The 5,252-nt window shown below is 35.9% G+C and overlaps 1 pseudogene; it reads right to left on the bottom strand.

Annotated features, from left to right (window-relative positions):
- LOC102897494 overlaps nt 1–5,252 on the bottom strand; it is a 59,255-nt pseudogene that overhangs the window by 1,613 nt on the left and 52,390 nt on the right.

Raw genomic sequence — 5,252 nt, 5'->3', positions numbered from 1 at the left:
AGCAACCAGTTGGCTACCCGGGGGGCACCAGGGACTTACAGAGGGACACTGAGTTGTTGGAGCAAGGGCCAGAGGCAAGGCTTTCTCCAGGGCAGAAGTGCTGGCAGTATCCATTGTTCCTCTGTGAAGCCCTCCCCACTCTCAGTGTGCAGACACAGTGCCACCATAGCTGAGACGTCATGGAACTGGGTAACAGAGGTCACTATTAAGAATAGAATTACCATATTACCCAGCAATCTGTTTTCTGGGTATCTATTCAAAAAGTTGAAAACATTTATCGTTAAAGATATGTACACCTTGATGTTCATTGCAGCATTATTCATGGAAAAATAACAAAGTGCCCTTCTATAGGTGATTGGATAAAGATGTGGTAAATATATACATTGGAATACTACTCAGCCATAAGAAGAGAGGAAATACTGCCATTTGCAACAACATGGATGGATCTTGAGATTATCATGCTAAGCAAAATAACTCAGCCAAAAAGTTGAGAACCGTATGATTTCACTTATATGTGGGCTATAAAACCGAAGGCAACAAACATGACAAACAGGGACTCATGGACACAAACACTGGACTAGTGGTTACCAGAGGGAAAAGAAGAGGAGGGAAATAGATAGGAGTAGAGAGGGTCAAATATATGGTGATGGAAGGAAATTTAACTTTGGGTGGTGAACACACAATGCAATATACATATGACGTATTATCGAATTGTACATTTGAAACCTATATGATTTTATTAGCCAATGTCACCCCAATACATTTAATTAAAAACAAAAACAATTTAAAAGATTTAAGCAGAAATATTGGGCAACAAGTCTTCAAAAAAAAATAGAGGAGGCAAGTGGTCATCTAGGTGTCTGTGTTTAGTAGTGTTTAAAGGAAGCCAGACTTACTACCCTGTGTCAGTTATTGTAGATCAGAAGAGGCATCGGCAGCCATAAAATCAGCCATAGAGGTTGGAAAGGTGTTGTAATGGGGCAAGAAGAGTAGCAAAGTGTCTGCCTAAGGATTCTGGCAATGACTCCAGGCCATAGCAGGTGCTCCGGGCAGCAGCAGCAGCAGCAGTAGCAGCAGCAGAGATGTCAGCCATCAGAGAGACTCCTGCAGGGTATGTTAACATTGTTCTAGGCTGAGGGCCACAAGGCACTCTGGTTACTGCCATAAGTTGGAATAATATTTATTATAGAAAGGGACTTCTGAGGACAACACCTCTTGGCCCTGAGCCAGGAACCGGAAGCAATACAGTGGTGTAGGAAAGTTGGGAATAAAGTCATTAAAAGAGTAGGAGTTAATTAAGAAAGGACACCATTGGTTCTGCACCCAGATTCCTCCCCTCTTTGACTTGTATGCCCCTATGGCCCATCTTCTGTGTGCTTTGTTTTTAATGGCTCTCACCTGAGACCTTTCCTCAAAACACTGCCTGCAGAGAGCTTCAAGTACCTGCAAATTTATGCCCCATTCTAAACCCTTAGCCAACTACTAACAATTAGCAGGGTAGTATGAAAGCCTAGCTTTCTCACCTTAAAGAATGATAAATTCAAAGTTATAATTTATATGCCAGAGCTCCCTGTAGGATCAGACTGAGAGTGAGACTTAACCTGAAATTACACCTTTGTTAGGCTTTGTCTATTCCAGTCTCCCCATTCACCTTTCCAGTTTCTCTCAGGAATACTTCCTAAATCAATCAGTTGCATTTGAATCTTTGTCTTAGCATTTGCATTTAGCAAACTTAAGACAATTGATTTAGTAGCCACTGGAAAGAGAGTTACCTGTAACCCTTCACAATTGTAACATAGAATTGGAAACAAAGTGTTATGGGAGCACAAATAAAAGGCACCCAGGTCTTCCTGGGGAATCATAGAAGACTTGTTAGGAAAGATGATGTTAAAGATGAGCTTTGATATATATATATAAAGGAGTTTCCCAGATGAGATAGGAAAGATACCATTTGTCCTTAAGCCTATCTATTCATTAATGTTGAAAATAATATTAACTAATCTATCTCTGTTGTGTTATTAAGTGCCTGGCACTATACTAAGAATACTACATTTTTTTTTTCTTTTTGGTATTTATTTATTTATATTTGACCAGCTGGTACATTCATATGTTTCAAAAATCAAAACGAAATAAAAAGGTATATAGTGAAAAGTCTCTCTCCCACCCTGTTTCTTCCACCCAGTTCTTCGCATTTAACCACCCTCATAGGTAGATATAACTATTTATATTGTTTCCTCTATGTATCCTTCCAGTGTTTCTTAATGCAAATATAAGAAATTATTACGTTTTGTCTCTTCTGTTCTTCTCACACAGGAGGTGACATATTGTATATCCCCTGATCTGCATTGTGCTTTCCCCTTTAGCAATGTATTTTGGAGATTTTTCAAATCAGTACTTAGAGAGAATACATTTTATCTTACTTATTCTTTAAAATGAACATATGAGACATGTACAATCATGATACCCTTTCACATAGGAAGACTCCAAAAAGTCTAGTAATTTGTTCAAATTATACAGCCACTCTCCAACAGATCTGTGATTTGAACGCAGGTAATTTGATGTTAGAAATCACTTGAATTTTGATCACTTTGCTATATTGCCTTCTTGCTAAACAACAGTAAAATAAGGATTGTCTTCAGTCTCATTTTTTTCTATAGTGTCAAGGCAATATTTTTTTCTTGCTGATCCCTTTTAAACCTACTCATGACAAAAATAATATTTAATCTATATATGGTTCTGTGTGTTAATATTTAGAATGTTGTAGAAAGAAAAAAGGGAAATAAAAATGTGGAGCTTGAAGTCTGCAGAGAAGTCAGACAAAAGGGAAGATATTGGGGAAGCAAGGACACAATGGAATCTGTGAAATTGAGCGTGAACTAATGAGAACTTACTAGAGCTAAAGTTGATCTCTCACTACCTCAAGCTTCCAACTGTGGCAATGGGGGTGTTCTGCAGGAGAATCTGGTGCTTATCATCATGGAGCTAAACATTCATCTGGCCTGAGAGCCAGAGAAATTGGAGGAGAAGTCTGAAAAGCTCTGGCCCCAGCTAATGCTCCACACCAATCCTGTGAGCTCACAGAGAAGCTTACGTGAGCTGCAACAGCGTCTCATGACCTACACAGACCTTTAAAGCATAAAACCAAGATGGAAACTGCTTTAATTCTGCCTTCTAAATCTCCCACTGTATGTCTCCTGTGGTCTACATGAACCTGGACCTACGCAGAAGAGGAAATTCTGGGAAACATAATTTAAACTTGGCTAAGTTGACAAACACAAATACACCACAGCCGTTGGGAGCATTTGCCTCACCGCGGTCAGTCATTTTGGTGTATGCTTTTGCCCCTAGAACATGTACTCCTGCAGACAGGGACCACATCTTACTTACAATAAATCCCTAGGGCTTCATGTAAAACCTGACACATAATAAGGACTCACAGATTTTTGTTGAATAATGAATAAATGAACAAACAAATGTATAAATAGGAAAAGATAATTAATAGCATCAAACAGTACATTGTAAGTACTAAATATTTGGTCATATAACAAGGTAGCAAGCAACAAGTATCTCTTGTTATTTCCAAAAGCATATACTTAACATATCTTATATAGCCTAATACCTTAAGGATAAGATTAAAATATTTAAGCCTATCAAAATTTTATTATGTATATAGAACTTTCAAATTTATAAATTGTGTTTATAAGGTTATTTGATGACTTATTATTTAGTTAAATATAATTGAGTCACTACTTTTTTTGACATATATGACAATAAAAATATTCTTTAAAATTAGCTTCAATTAAATTATAAAAATAAATGCTGACTTACTAGTTAAATACCAATTTTTATACAGCTCATTTTCATTTATATACATCATATTTCAGAATCCACTGGAACAGAACTAACTCAAGAAAAATATTGCCAGCCTGTCTCTATCTGCATTTCTATTTATCATAACTTCTTTTAGTATCAATTCAATCCCAGGTCCTCTTTTTCATCTGTGTTTTAGCCTGTTTTAAGTTCCAAAGCATAATTAACATGATCATTCTATAATTTTCAGTCTCTAAAGGCATTGTCATCTATGGCTTATATCCACTTATAATCACATCATTAATAGCCTACAGCAGGAAAGAACCCCAACTCTATGTAGATCTGCATCCTTTATAAAGAGGCTTTAAGACTACACATCTAAAATAAACTTATTCTGATCCTTATGGAAGGAAAATCAACATCTTGCCTTGATGCCATTAATAAGATGCACATCGTGTCCCCTAATAGTTTACAGAATATAAGTAAACTTTAGCTTTTGCTATATGCTATTGACTCTTTAGAAAAATAATAAAAATTTACAACAACAAAACACTTGATTCTTAATTTTTGTTGATAACCTAAGGTATGTAAAAACTTTAACAGATATTACACTCATGTGAGAAAAATGTTATTTTACTATGGACAGACTAACTGTAACCTTGGCAACCACAGAATCATTTTTTATTTCTCTAAAGCCTGTTGTATTTTTAATCTGATGAATCTGTCCTTCTCTCCCATGGATGCTTTTTAAAAATTCTTTGCAGGTAACTTCTTGCCTAAAAGTTTTGTTTCTGGGTCTTCAAATAACAAGAGGGAACTAAAATTTAAAGAGTGACAACTATATGATGAACATAGGTTATGAGGCAGTCATTCTTATTCCCACTTACAGGTAAGAACATTTAGGTTCAAAAATGTTAAGTATCTTAAGATTAAACAACTAATAAATTAATTCAAAGCCAGAATTTTAACTCAGGGTTTTAACCAGTTAAAAATCCCAAAGCTTTTACTTTCTCTTTTATGTCATAATGCTTCCCAATCTACCACTACTATGCAGTGGTTTCAGGATTTAGGGTAAATTTTAGAGAGGCATAGCAATTCCCTCCCAGGTCATTTGCATTATTCTTAGACACAGTCATTATTCATTCTTTAAAAAAAATTAAAGTATAGTTGACATATAATATTATATTAGTTTCAGGTATACAACAATTATTCAACATTTATATACCCTATGAAGTTATCACCATGATAACTGCCTCACACAGACTGTTTAACCTGCTCCCCTAGCATTTATGAAAAGTCAAATCCCTTTATGAAATCCCATGTATATCTAGATCTAGATCTAGATCTATGTCTTTCTCTATTTCTCCTCTCCCCAGGGGTTCTTCTCTTATTGAACACTGATAGAAACACAGGCATATGTACTGAGTATTATAAGAAGAAAT

The sequence above is a fragment of the Pteropus alecto genome, unplaced genomic scaffold, assembly GCF_000325575.1.
Source record: "Pteropus alecto unplaced genomic scaffold, ASM32557v1 scaffold301, whole genome shotgun sequence".
NCBI classification, from domain to species: domain Eukaryota; kingdom Metazoa; phylum Chordata; class Mammalia; order Chiroptera; family Pteropodidae; genus Pteropus; species Pteropus alecto.
The sequence above is the reverse complement of the archived record's forward strand: the minus strand, read 5'-3'. Positions and strand labels throughout refer to the sequence as shown.